The sequence below is a fragment of the Thalassophryne amazonica genome, chromosome 18 (genome assembly GCF_902500255.1).
Source record: "Thalassophryne amazonica chromosome 18, fThaAma1.1, whole genome shotgun sequence".
Taxonomy (NCBI): Eukaryota; Metazoa; Chordata; class Actinopteri; order Batrachoidiformes; family Batrachoididae; genus Thalassophryne; species Thalassophryne amazonica.
The window spans coordinates 53,056,866-53,071,664 of NC_047120.1; the positions used below are offsets into that span (position 1 = coordinate 53,056,866).

Genomic DNA, 14,799 nt, shown 5'->3' on the forward strand with positions numbered 1-14,799 from the left:
GAAGCCAGGCTTTGAATTCCCCACCCCCAAGACATGATATATGATGCAAGTGAAGCGTTTGCTTTGGAACTCTGTTGCTCTGAAGAAAAGTATTTTTGATTCGAACAGAAATCCGAACTTATTAACGTGAAATTGTTTCCGGAATCACCACAACTGTTCCTTGGCCGAATGAGACGAGCCTCCCTCCCCACGAGGACTGAACAGACGCTACATTTCTCTCTGACCTTGTCTCCTCTGGCAACATCATCCGATCGGTGACTCCAAACAAATGGAACAGTCTCCACACATTCATTTGCCGGACAAATTCTCGCGACTTACAAGCTTGTGATGTCAAATCCCTGTTGAGCAGGACTACAGAACGGGATCGACACACTCCTTCCTTCAGTGTTGAGTAAGAAGCCAAGTTGTCCACGACTGCATTCATCACTCAGTCGCTCCATCCTACAAGCAGACGCGTGTTTGATTCCCGTTATCTGTTCATCACCAGTCTTCCATTCAGCACAATATGCAACAAAACTGCAGAGTGACTCCAGAGGGACACGCAGCTGTTAGCTGTCTTTGTTTGATGACGTGGTTCTTTGTGCTGTCTGTTACATTTTTCGCAAAAAAAAAAAAAGTTTATTCAGGATTTCATGTTTTGACTTCATTCCTTATTACTGCCTTTTTGCTTTGACAGCTCACTCTCACCTTCTCCACTCATCTTTGTACTTCGCGTCTTTTTCTCTGGTGACCGGAACGCGTGCGTGAGGTGGATGGACGACGTCTGCAGCAGATGCGTTTACGAGCATCTTTTACAACACGTGACTGATCTCAGAACAGATGAACAAGATAATTTCTCCCACACCTACTGAATTGTCTTACTAATCCGCTTCATCTCTTGCTTTGTGCGTTATGTCGCTTCGACCTGCGCGTCTGCTTTCACTCGCTGTAGCCACCGTCAGCACAAGGGGAACTGTACGAAGTGGTTTAACCTCACTGTCCGTGCACACTTTTACGATTCCTTGACATCACCGGGTTCCATCTTCCTCGTCACCACTTCACCTTCGCTTTCAACACCACCACTCTGGCTACGATTGTAAACTATTCTCCATCCATAAGGGTCAGTAGAATAAGGTGTTTAAAAAAGTCTGTATCATAATTTAAATATAAAAAGTGCACTATTATAACTATTGCCTGTGATCAAAAGAACAATTATGGTTGAATTGATGGTCAAAATAAAGAGAGATTCATCTTATTGTTATGGTTACAATAATAAACCCTAAAATCACGTGTTTATGTTTATATCTGGTTATTTTAAGAGGTAAAATGTGTGTGTCTATTTTATGTTATTTTCTTGTAGTATTAAGGGTATAGGCTGTGCTAACCCATGGCACCCTCTGCAAATGTAAGTAAGCTTGACAAGCATCACAAGTGATGCTTTTCTGCAGAAGCCTTTTACAACGTACAGTTCAGTGATTTTGTCCTTTTGACCTCAACATCAAGGCTTTGCGGTCATCATTTCTAACACATACCAAGTTACCTGACATAGCGAGTCTGGTGACAGTTGGGAGGTTAATAAAAAAGCTGTGCTCACAAGATTTTTACAAAGTAAACACCAGTGAGTGTGACCTTTGACCTTTTCACCCAGAAAAGAATAGTCTACTTGGAGTCACTAAGCCTAATGCTTATACCAAGTTTGGTGACAATCACACCAGTACAACTGAAGTAATGTCGCTCACAAGTGTCACATGACTGACTGACTGACACACACATACTCATTACAGTCTAGATTAAATATAGAAACATCCATATAGAAACAACATGCTTTCATCTTTTTTTTTTGTCATGCGCGTACATTCCCATCAGATGAAGAAATCATACCTATGCTTTCAAAATGTCTAGGCGTACCCTTAGAAAATGCAGTGAGTCCATCCTCATTAGCGTGCTTGTTGACACAACTCACTCACTCAATCATCTTTAACCGCTTTTCCGGGTCGCGGGGGCAACAGCTCCAGCAGGGGACCCCAGACTTCCCTTTCCCGTGCCACATTGACCACCTCTGACTGAGGGATCCCGAGGCGTTCCCAGGCCAGTGTGGAGATATAATCTCTCCACCCAGTCCTGGGTCTTCCCCGGAGTCTCCTCCCAGATGGATGTGCCTGGAACACCTCTCTAGGGAGGGGCCCAGGAGGCATCCTTACTAGATGCCTGAACCACCTCAGCTGGCTCCTTTCAATGTGAAAGAGCAGCGACTCTACTCCGAGCTCCCCACAGATGACTGAACTTCTCACCCTATCTCTAAGGGAGACATCATCCACCCTCCTGGGGAAGCCTATTTCAGCCGCTTGCACCTGCGATCTAGTTCTTTCGGTCATGACCCAACCCTCATGACCATAGGTGAGAGTAGGAACGTAGATTGACCAGTAGATCGAGAGCTTCGTCTTTTGGGTCAGCTCCCTTTTCCTCACCACAGTACGGCAGAGCAAATGCAATACTGCCCCTGCTGTGCTGATTCTCTGGCCAATCTTACACTCCATTGTCCCCTCACTTGTGAACAAGACCCTGAGGTACTCCTTCACTTGGGGCAAGGCCGTATTCCCTACCCGGAGTAGGCAATCCATCGGTTTCCTGCTGAGAACCATGGCCTCAGATTTAGAGGTGCTGATCCTCATCCTAGCTGCTTCACACTCAGCTGCGAACCGATCTAGTGAGTGTTGGAGGTCACCAGCCGATGAAGCCAACAGGACTACATCATCTGCAAAAAGCAGTGATGAGACCCTGAGCCCACCAAACCGGAACCCCTCCTCCCCCGACTATGCCTCGATATCCTGTCCATGAATATCACAAACAGAATTGGTGACAAGGTGCAGCCCTGGCGGAGGCCACCCTCCACCGGAAACGAGTCAGACTTACTGCCGAGCACCCGAACACAGCTCTCGCTTTGCAAGTACAGAGATTGGATAGCCCTGAGAAGGGACCTCCTCACTCCATACTCCCGCAGCACCTCCCACAGTATCTCCTGGGGTACCCGTTCATACGCCTTCTCCAAGTCCACAAAACACATGTAGACTGGGTGGGCATACTCCCAGGCACCCTCCAGGATCATTGTGAGAGTAAAGAGCTGATCGGTTGTTCCACGACCAGGATGGAACCCGCATTGTTCCTCTTCAATCAGAAGTTCGAGTATCGGCCGAACCCTCCTTTCCAGCACCCTGGAGTAGACTTTACCAGGGAGGCTGAGTAGTGTGATGCCTGTGTAGTTGGCACACACTCTGTGGTTCCCCTTTTAAAATATGGGGACCACCACCCCAGTTTGCCACTCCTTAGGCACTGTCCCAGACCTCAATGCAATGTTGAAGAGATGTCTCGTCCAAGACAAGTCCTCCACACCCAGCGCCTTCAGCATTTCTAGACAGATCTCATCAACCCCCGGGGCCTTGCCGCTGCGGAGTTGTTTGACTACCTCACTGACTTCCACCAGGGAAATTGATGAAAATCCTCCATCAGCTTCCAGCTCTGCCCCTACTATTGAGGGCGCGCCGGTCTGATGCAGGAGTTCCTCAAAGTGTTCCTTCCAGCGCTGGATTACATCCTCAGTTGAGGTCAACAGAATCCCATCCTTACTGTAGACAGCTTGGATGGTTCCCCGTTTTCCCCTCCCGAGGTGCCTCACGGTCCGCCAGAAGCACCTTGGTGCTGACCGAAAGTCTTTCTCCATGGTTGCTCCGAACTCCTCCTACACCCGCTACTTTGCCTCCCCCACAGCAGAGGCTGCTGCCCTTCTGGCCTGTCGGTACCTTGCAACTGTCTCTGGAGTCCTCCGAGATAACATCCCGGAAGGACTCCTTCAATTGGATGGCTTCCCTGACCACCGGTGTCCACCACGGTGTTTGAGGGTTGCCGCCCCTTGAGGCACCTAAGACCTTCAGACCACAGCTCCCCGCTGCAGCTTCAGCAATGGAAGCTTTGAACATTGCCCATTCTGGTTCAATGCCCCCAACCTCCACTCCACATTGATGCTAGAGAAGCTCTGCCGGAGGTGAGTTGAAGATCTGTTGGACAGTTGGCTCCTCCAGACATTCCCAGTTCACCCGCACTATCCGTTTGGGCTTACCAGGTCTGTCCAAAGTCCTTCCCTACCCTCTGATCCAACTCACCACCAGATGGTGATCAGTTGACAGCTCTGCCCCTCTCTTCACCCGAGTGTCCAGAACATGCGGCCTCAAATCAAATGATACGATCACAAAATCGATCATCGATCTTTGGCCTAGGGTGCTCTGGTACCATGTACACTTGTATGAGCATCCTTATGTTCGAACATGGTGTTTCTTATGGACAGTCCGTGACTAGCACAGAAGTCCAACAACAAACGACCATTCGTGTTTAGATCAGGGAGGCAGTTCCTCCCAATCACACCTCTCCAGGTGTCTCTGTCGTTGCCCACGTGTGCGTTGAAGTCCCCCAGCAGAACAATGGAATCTCTCACTGGATAATAAATGATAATAAATAATAATAATAAACAATAATAAATGACACAATAACTCAAAAACATTAAATACTGGGCATAAATTAGGATAAACTCTCGACACTGGAAAAGTCACTGAGTACTTTTGGTTTACTACTGATCGCTCTTTAATGCAGCACTGCAGAGTGAGGAGATTTCCGACAGACTTGAATGCAGCATGAGGGCCATCCGCGCGAGCATCGGTTCATCGCGGACAGGAGGAGGCGGGGCCGACAGACAGACAACCGAGCCGCTGCTGCTGCGGCGCTTCACCGACGTCGGAAGTTGCACTTGGTTCTTTGTGGAAATTTCTGTTGTGAAAAAGCAGGTAGGTGATGAATTGCTGTGCTACGACGGTAGAAAAACTGGTATATTTTTCCGTGAACGGTGGAAGCAGCCTTTTTTTTTAAAGCTACATAGCTAGCCTCCCTGCTCAAACGCTGCTCAGATTGGCAAATTTAGCCAAACTCATAATCATCATACGAAGCTGATAAAATGACTGCTTAATTGTCTTATGACTAGGCAATATTTCTGTGTTATACAAAAATAAAAGGGCACCGCCAGAGTAACATTGACCAACGCCATTATTATCTCAAGTGTTGACAGATTCTTAAAAAAAAAAAAAATCAAGTATAGATTTGGTGTTTTATTTTGTTGTGGTACGTAGTGCGTTTTTTCAAGATCCCCCATAATCCTTTGCAGCTGGAGTAGTGCCAGAAAGCTGAACTAATGCAAACGCTAATTATTGACACCTGAGTTGGAATTTACTTGAAATACAATAATTATTGTTAAAACATTTGACATTTATTGTTGTTGAATATCAAGAAAATATTAAATGCAGTGTTATTGTGAACAATGTTATCTCGAGAACAGCTTAGTGGCACAGCTCACTGATGAGAAACACAAAAACTGTTAGAATTTTTAATTGATTAGAGATTAGATAGAACTTTATTGATCCCTTGGGAAGACTCCCTTGGGAAAATTGAGGTTCCAGCAGCATCGTATAGCACCAAAAAAGAAAAAGTTTGTAAATATAAATACCAAATGTACTGATTAATACTAGTTTACTGGCTACTACTGTTCCTCTCATTCCCGACCTCTGTCTTCCTGTTGAATAACAAGCAAAAGAAAAAAATCGTAAAATTGGTCTTACCAGATTTGATTCCAACTTCTCCGCTCCCACTGTAGTCTGAACTGTTTACTGTGGCAGCCATATAGTGATACTTCCTGTTTGCAAACATTGACTTCATATCCAAGCATGCACATTGGCGTGGGTGGCAAGAACATGTGAAAATTGATACCACGAAAGAGAAAGTATGGCGTCTTGGAGTTCAGAAAACGATTCGGTGGTCTTTGAATATGTTCGAAACAGAGATAGAACTATAAATGTAATGTATTATATAAAAATTTTGGATTTGTTTATTGAGTTGATAGACAATAAATCTGAACTGTACCCGGCTATTTACATTCAGTGCCTGTATTGGAAAAATGAGGAACTTTATTGAATTGGCTTGCCATACAAAAATAGAATCTTAATCCTTTGATGTTTCTGAGCAGTAAAATAATGAAGTATAGGGCAAAGAATTTATTTAAATTTACTCACAACTTACCTGACAGGAAGTGAATACTACAAACACGCGAGTGAGCCGACAGCATCCAGTTCTTGCGTTGAATTGTATTAATCCACGTAGATCTTTTCAGTTCCCAATTAGGAATCCTCAAGAAACATATCCCGGAAGTCTCCACAAAATGATTGGTGCGGTTAATAACACAGCAACTGACTGGCATTATTATGGAAAGCAGAAGGCAACCCTGCGACGCCTGTAAAAACACTTTTCGTGCTATGGCTTTTTGCCAGCCATGCTAGTCAACAAACCCACGTGACCAGATTCATGACGTCATGGGAAGTATTGCTTTTGAGATGCACAACAGAAATTCCACCACCCGCTACCATTTTTTTTACTTTATTTGAATGATTATAATTAGATTTTTGCACTATGTATTCCACAGTCTAGGACTTGATGCCAAAAATACAAAAAAATCTATCTTGTTTGCAAATGTGTATTTTGTAATTAAAAAAAAAAAATCACTGTCCTGTGCACTTTCTTTGTATGATGTGCGGTGTATTTGTTTACAACATCAGCGCTCCAGGATGAAAAAAATGTTTCATATTTATTTTTAATCTTATTTTGAGTAAATTCCAAATAAAAGGTTTCATTAATTCAACTTCAGACATGCTGTTTACATGCGCTTGGCTTACAGGAACCACTCCAGCCACACAGGATTGTGGGACAGCACGATTGTAGCACATCCTGGGTCAGTTTTTTGTAAAATGGCATGTTTAATGTGAAGTGAATTATCAGACCTGTTGCAGAAGGTTTTGTACTTTTTATTTACTTAGGCTGCAATGGCACAATCATTTCATAGTTATGTTTATTAGTTTCTAATTTGCTAGATTTTTTTCTCCATGTTATTAGACTCATTTCACTGATAATATTTTTGATGTAGCTGGAATGAAAATTTCTGAAGCATGCAAAACCAGCTTTCAGACTTTTTTATCTTTTCTGCAGATTTCAGTGCAAAATCACAAGTGAAATAATTAAAAATGTATTACAAAGATTACTTGAAGGGCTGAAGCGTACATGCACTAAATGTTGCTGCTAATCTGCAGAGTTAAAATTTCTTGCTGTATAACGTACGTGGCACTTTTTTCATTATTTTGCATATGTTAAGACTGACAGGAAAATCTTAAAGTGAAGGAGAACAAAACAATATGCAAATTCAGTCCACTCACCCACACAGCAAGATATACAGAAACAAACCCTGCACCTACTCCTAGAGCATAAACTTAAAGGACATAGCTCACATTATTTAATCTCCTGCTTAGCAACACAACAAAGTGTTTATGATTGTAAGTATATCTGTGAACATGCGTAATAATTAGTGGTCGCTGATGTATTTTATTGCTAATTATCTCTCTCGCTTGGCGAGTCAGCAAGTTCATTTCCGGAAAACATCCTACTTGGCATTTCTTGCCTTTTTCTCGGCATGTGACGTACATTTTAGCAAACGCAGACAGAGTGAAACGAAGGCTACGTCTGATAACCAAGCTTCTGAGCTTTCATTCTAAACTGATGCTCGGATTTACAGAGGCTGTACAGAGAGAAGACGACACACTTTACCCAGAAACGCTTAATATTTTGAGAGTCTGTCGGATTTTGGATCCTAACGTGTGCTGACTCTGCTGTCTATGTCACAGGATGCTATTTTACTGCTGCCGTGAATGCGTACTTGGAAGGTCTCCACAGCGCTGTTTGTACAGGCTGCCTGAACATGCAGATCTATTTCTTACATTGGAAGAATACGTTATTTTCAGGAGATAATAGACTTCCTATCTAACATGCTAGAATTGTGAGAGAACTTTGTGAGGAGCTAACGGCGGCACTGCCATAGGAGCACGCCAAAATAGTGGAGATGATTGAAGAGAGAGCCGCTTTTGGAAGTGGTTAAGAGTAGGGCTGCAACAAACGATTATTTGGATCATCGATGAATCTGATGGGGTTTCGACACGATTAATCGATTAATCAGATTAGCGGGGAATTTTTAAAAAATGTGCCAGGGAAACAATTTTTCTCTCCTTCCATCACTTTATTTAACAACAGAACATTATTTGAAAACTTAAAATACTTGAAAATCCACAAATCGTCAAATGTCCCTTGGCTTTTGAAATATAAAATAATAAAGAATAAAACTGTTTATAATAAAGAACAAAAATAATTATTTCAAATGACATTGCTTTATCAAAGTGCGGAGTTGCCGTAAAACAACATTGAAACATATAAATGTTATAAAATATATGGTGAAAAAAGAGGTATTTTGTTGCTGCAAATGAGCAATTAGCATAACCAGTTAACCATAAAACCTAAATCAAAAACTGTAGCCTGACTCATTGTATGTGCAACATTCTCTGTATAACTTGTAAACTGTGATCATTTCACAATGACACATGTGACTCATGTCTCTTTCTCTAAAATTGTATTGTAGCATTATTATTGTTGCTATTATTATTAATATATAAATAAAAAAACTCAGCCACATGGGGTGTGCAGCCAGTACATTCTGAGTGCCGGTCCCAAGCCCGGATAAATGAGGGTTGCGTCAGGAAGGGCATCCGGCGTAAAACAAGCCAACCCAACTATGCAGACTCAGAATCGAATTCCCATACCGGATTGGTCGCGGCCCGGGTTAACAACGTCCGCCACCGGTGCTATTGCCCAACAGGGTGCCGGTGGAAATTGGGCTACTGCTGGGCGAAGATGACGAAGAAGAGGAGGAAAAAGTTGCCACGAACAGCGGGAGAAGAAGAAAACTAGAAGGGTGGAAATGAGAGTGGGGACTTTGAATGTTGGTAGTATGACTGGTAAAGGGAGAGAGCTGGCTGATATGATGGAGAGGAGAAAGGTAGACATATTGTGTGTGCAAGAGACCAAGTGGAAGGGAAGTAAGAGCAGGAGCATCGGCGGTGGGTACAAGTTGTACCATGGTGAGGACAGGAAGAGAAATGGTGTTGGGGTAATTTTAAAGGAAGAGTATGTTAAAAGTGTGTTGGAGGTTAAGCGAGTGTCTGACAGGGTGATGAGTGTGAAGTTGGAAATTGAAGGTGTGATGATGAATATCGTCAGTGCATATGCCCCACAGGTAGGTTGTGAGATGAAGGAGAAAGAAGATTTCTGGAGTGTGTTAGATGAGGTGGTGGAGAGTGTGCCCAAGCATGAAAGAGTGGTGATAGGAGCAGACTTCAATGGGCATGTTGGTGAAGGGAACAGAGGTGATGAGGAAGTAATGGGTAGATATGGTATCAAGGATAGGAATGGGGAAGGACAGATGGTAGTTGATTTTGCAAAAAGGATGGAAATGGCTGTGGTGAATACCTACTTTAAGAAAAGGGAGGAGCACAGGGTAACATATAAGAGTGGAGGAAGGTGCACACAGGTGGACTACATTCTTTATAGGAGATGCAAGCTAAAAGAAATCAGAGACTGTAAGGTGGTAGCAGGAGAGAGTGTCACTAGACAGCATAGGATGGTTGTTTGTAGGATGACTTTAGAGGTAAAGAAGAAGAAGAGAGTGAGAGCTCAACAAAGGATCAGATGGTGGAAGCTGAAGGAGGAAGACTCTTGTGTGAAATTTAGCGAGCAGGTGAGAGAAGCACTAGTTGGAGGGGAAGCAATTTTGGACAACTGGAAAAGTACTGCAGATGTGGTGAGGGAGACAGCTAGGGCAGTACTGGGTATGACATCTGGACAGTGGAAGGAAGACAAGGAGACTTGGTGGTGGAATGAAGAGGTCCAGGAAAGCATAAAGAGAAAGAGGTTGGCGAAAAAGTTTTGGGATAGTCGGAGAGATGAAGAAAGTAGACAGGAGTACAAGGAGATGCGGCGTAAGGTGAGAAGAGAAGTGGCAAAAGCAAAGGAAAAGGCATATTGCGAGCTGTACAAGAAGTTGAATAGTAAGAAAGGGGAAAAGGACTTGTACCGATTGGCCAGACAAAGGGACAGAGCTGGAAAGGATGTGCAGCAGGTTAGGGTGGTAAAAGATGCACATGGTAATGTGCTGACAAGTGAGGAGTGTGTGCTGAGAAGGTGGAGGGAATATTTTGAAGAGTTGATGAATAAAGAAAATGAGCGAGAGAAAAGGCTGGATTATGTGGTGAGAGTAAATCAGGAAGTAAAAGAGATTAGCAAGGACGAAGTGAGGGCTGCTATGAAGAGGATGAAGAGTGGAAAGGCAGTTGGTCCAAATGACATTCCAATGGAGGCATGGAAATGTCTAGGAGAGATGGCAGTAGAGTTTCTAACCAGATTGTTTAATAAAATCTTGGAAAGTGAGAGGATGCCTGAGGAGTGGAGACGAAGTGTGCTGGTTCCTATTTTCAAGAACAAGGGTGATGTGCAGAGCTGCAGTAACTACAGAGGCATAAAGCTGATCAGCCACAGCATGAACTTATGGGAAAGAGTAGTAGAAGCTAGGCTTAGAAAACAGGTGAAGATCTGTGAGCAGCAATATGGTTTCATGCCGAGAAAGAGCACTACAGATGCAATGTTTGCTCTGAGAATACTGTTGGAAAAGTACAGAGAAGGCCAGAAAGAGTTACATTGTGTGTTTGTGGACTTAGAAAAAGCTTATGATAGGGTGCCAAGAGAAGAGTTGTGGCATTGTATGAGGAAGTCTGGAGTGGCAGAGAAGTATGTTAGGGTAGTGCAGGACATGTACAAGAATAGTGTGACAGCGGTGAGATGCGCAGTCGGAATGACAGACTCATTCAAGGTGGAGGTAGGATTACACCAAGGATCAGCTCTGAGTCCTTTCTTGTTTGCAGTGGTGATGGACAGGTTGACAGATGAGATCAGACAGGAGTCCCCATGGACTAGGATGTTTGCAGATGACATTGTGATCTGTAGTGAGAGTAGAGAGCAAGTTGAGTCTAGTCTGGAGAGGTGGAGATATGCTTTGGAGAAGGGGAATGAAAGTCAGTAGAAGCAAGACTGAGTACATGTGTGTGAATGAGAGGGAGCCCAGTGGAATAGTGCAGTTACAAGGAGTAGAAGTGGTGAAAGTAGATGAGTTTAAATAATTGGGGTCAACTGTTCAAAGTAATGGAGAGTGTGGTAGAGAGGTGAAGAAGAGTGTGCAGGCAGGGTGGAGTGGGTGGAGAAAGGTGGCAGGAGTGATTTGTGACCGAAGTATATCAGCAAGAGTGAAGGGGAAAGTTTACAAAACAGTAGTGAGACCAGCTATGTTGTATGGTTTAGAGACAGTGGCACTAACAAAAAGACAGGAGGCAGAGCTGGAGGTGGCAGAGCTGAAGATGTTGAGATTCTCTTTGGGAGTGACAAGAATGGACAAGATTAGGAATGAACATATCAGAGGGACAGCTCAGGTGGGACGGTTTGGAGACAAAGTCAGAGAGGCGAGATTGAGATGGTTTGGACATGTGCAGAGGAGGGACCCAGGGTATATAGGGAGAAGGATGCTGAGGATGGAGCCACCAGGCAGGAGGAGAAGAGGGAGACCAAAGAGGAGGTTCATGGATGTGCTGAGAGAGGACATGCAGGTGGTTGGTGTGACAGAGGAAGATACAGAGGACAGGGTGAGATCTGAAACAATTGATCTGCTCTGGCGACCCCTAACGGGAACAGCCGAAAGACAAAGAAGATTAATATATAAATAAAAAATATTATAATTTGGAATACATTTGAGTCTTTTATGACAACAAACGCTGAGCCATTAATTATTATACAGAAAACAAATGCACAAACATGCTGAAATGCCAGCAGCTTAATGCTAACTTTAACACTGAAAATGTCATAGACATGCTAACACGTTAGCATCGGCGTTAGCATAAAATACATCTATAAACTGTTTCAGAAGACCATAACAGGTCAGTTTAAAAAAAAAAAAAAAAAAGTATTTTTGGGAAAACAAGTATTTTTGGCTGTCTCCGTAGCTGTTTGTTGCAAATGTTGGTATACTTTGAGACCGGTCACGGAAGTGCACAAAGTAATCCCGGTGTATCATTGGATAGTTACTAACAGCCTAAATCTAAGTTGTTATGATTTCTGTGAGACATGTCCTTTAAACTACACACTGTTACTGATTGAACGCCTGAGAAAATTGGCAGCTTTAACTTTTTAATGAGGGTATGTAGTGGCAGTGAGTTCCACAGAGATGTACAAGTATCAGAATAATAAAAGCCTCTTCTGTAGAAAAGGCAGACAGGTACATGAGCCTTTATAGATGCTGCTTACCTTTCACCTACTTCATTTCCTGCCTTTCTGCCCTTTCCTCCTTGACCAAAGCCACATTTTTCTACTGTGTGCTTTCTGTCTGGTAGCCGTCCATCAATCAGTGTCGGTGGCATCATTGACGTGTAGAGATGTTTTTAATTGTATAGAAAGTGCTTTTCAAGGTCCCCAGTACAGGCTCAGTTGTTGCTGTGGTCTTAAATTGGCAGATTGCTGAGGAACTGTATTATAAAAAAACATTTAAGCTAATGACTGTTACCGCCAATGTAAATTTATAAGTTGTTTCCAAATGTGTTGTAAAACTAAAGGAATACCAGAAATTGGATTGGTGAACAACAGTACCATAAAGATGTTAGTAGGTATTTATTTTGTTTAGTCTTTTTGTGCAACATACTCATCACTCAAGTCACCTTATCAGACAGGGGATGATATGAGAATCAATATGGAACTTGTCCAATTTTGACCTTGATGTTTATTATTCTTTCAGACTTTTTTATGTTTCTGTGCAGCTGTTTAATTTTTTTTTTTTTTTTTTTACCAGCTATAATTTGTGACTCTTCTTGTTAATTTTCCCAATGTTACTACATTGATGCTCAATGTACAACAGAAGCATCATCCTACCATGACTGCAGTGGGACAAGGTGTCGGTCTGGAGGAACAAAGTGCATTTATTCCTCTGTAAGGAGGTCGAGGGTCACTAGACCACAGATGGTGTGTTACCTGATCACAGAGTCCTCTAACAAATGGTTCCTCGTCCATACTTATGTTGTCACAGCCTGCCATCCGTGCACTATGGCTCCTCTGGATGAGGTTTAGAGTGTCCTCAGAAATTAAACACCTCCTCCTATGAACTCTGGCGGTTCCAATACAATCTTCAGCAACCTTCAGGATCTGGTTGCGGAAGAACACTCGCAACAGGTGTGTGTCCATGTCTGCAAGTCCTCCAGTCAGATTACATGCAAATTCATGAGAAACCATCTGATTTTGCAGTCTGGTGAGATTTAACCTTATGAGTGGGTAATAGTGAAAAATATATATTTTTAATGAGACCTTTGTATTTTTCTTATTACTGGTTTAAGATTTTGAAAGTCTATTTCTTTGTGTACCGACACAAAGAAATAGACTTTTCAAAATCTTAAAGGTTTCTCCCTTGTGGTTGTTCAGAGTTGGACCTGAAAAGAACAACTCAGTTTACATGCAGAAATAATCATGCAAGAGACACGGAATTTCTTTTCCTGATCAGGAGAGAGCAAACGAGCTTAACCCTCATCACCAACCATCCCGTCAGCTCTGAAGGGCCCCGCCTATTTGCTCCTCCTATTTATCAAAATAAAGTTACATACAAGCATATAGGAGCGACAATATCACAAATAAGAAAAGACATGGAGTCTGGTCTCACGTTGATATGAAAACTGTTATGGCTTTAAGCCCTCAGTCTCCTAGTCTTCCCATACCAATGTCCAGCCCTGAACCAGTGTGCCAGTCACACCGCTCTTCCCTCAAGGCTGAACTGTTAATTAAAGACGCACATCTGCGCTCAGCAAAAACATAGCTTTAGCTAAACAGTCTGCACATTCACTAAGCCAAAGACTATCTGTTCACCCTCTCGTGTGAGCAGTTTTAATGATTACTTGAACAGTTCAGTGTATATGGTTGCTTTGACAATGAGTGATTAATTAAAAGAATAGTGGTACATGAACTCTCACACATGTATATATGAAAATAGAGAACAGAATCAAAGACAAGATCAAAGACAGTACATCAAAGTAAAGGCATTAACCATCAAAGTAAAGACATTAATATTTGATAATCATATTGCTAATATATAGAAACTCCTGTCAGGTTGCCAGAGCAGAACTGAGGTAGATCTCCATATTGATTTGGCACATGTTTTATGACTATCTGCTATTTTTCACCAGGCATTCTTTTTGGTTAACATGCAAACTCAATGAGAATTAAGGTGCAGATCCAGAGATGCTGTGAATTCAACAACACCAATGTGGGTTGAGCTTTCATGTTTCTAAATAATGCAGGCCAGACTTCAGGCCAGTCACTGTCAGTAATAACAGCAATATTTCATCATAAAGCCACTTCTTTGTGGGCGTGGTCCTAAACTGTGTGGAAACATTTGTTTTTCCAATGTTTACCATTAAAGAAATAGTCTGAACTTTGATACTTTGGCACAGTCCTTCCTGCATTTGTTAGTGAGAGATACGTCTTAAACAAAAGACAGTTTCCTTTTTTTTTTTTTTTTTTTTTTTTGCTGAATTTAGGCACGTACGGAAAGGGAAAATGTAACCTCTGCATGGCCGCTCTGTCCATTAATAGTGTAACTGCTCCCCAGGGTATTATCCGTGCCCCACTTAAACCAGGAAAATCAATCCCTTTATTAGCAGAAATGGCAAATGACTCAAACAAATACCCAATCGCATCAGCACTTTCTCATCACATTGTCATAAATTCCAGCCTTCCTTTGAATTCTAATGTATGAGTCGCTAAATTAGGACTGTT

At 42.7% G+C, this 14,799-nt stretch overlaps 2 protein-coding genes and 1 long non-coding RNA gene across 3 annotated transcripts in view; 2 read left to right on the top strand and 1 right to left on the bottom strand.

Moving 5' to 3' along the window:
• Nucleotides 1–14,799, top strand: part of si:ch211-255p10.4 (serine/threonine-protein kinase BRSK2) — a 39,978-nt gene that overhangs the window by 24,703 nt on the left and 476 nt on the right. The gene's annotated exons all lie outside the window — the stretch shown is intronic.
• On the bottom strand, nucleotides 665–5,889 carry LOC117531373. The gene is made up of 2 exons (XR_004566617.1): nucleotides 5,854–5,889; nucleotides 665–788 (listed from the first exon to the last, which is right to left on the bottom strand). It is a non-coding gene; the product is annotated as an uncharacterized LOC117531373 (long non-coding RNA).
• The window catches only part of LOC117531372 (carnitine O-palmitoyltransferase 1, liver isoform-like), a 32,123-nt gene continuing 22,044 nt past the window's right edge, over nucleotides 4,721–14,799 (top strand). The window contains exon 1 of the mRNA XM_034194457.1: nucleotides 4,721–4,811. The gene's annotated coding sequence lies outside the window, so the exon portion shown is untranslated. The remainder of the gene's footprint in view (nucleotides 4,812–14,799) is intronic.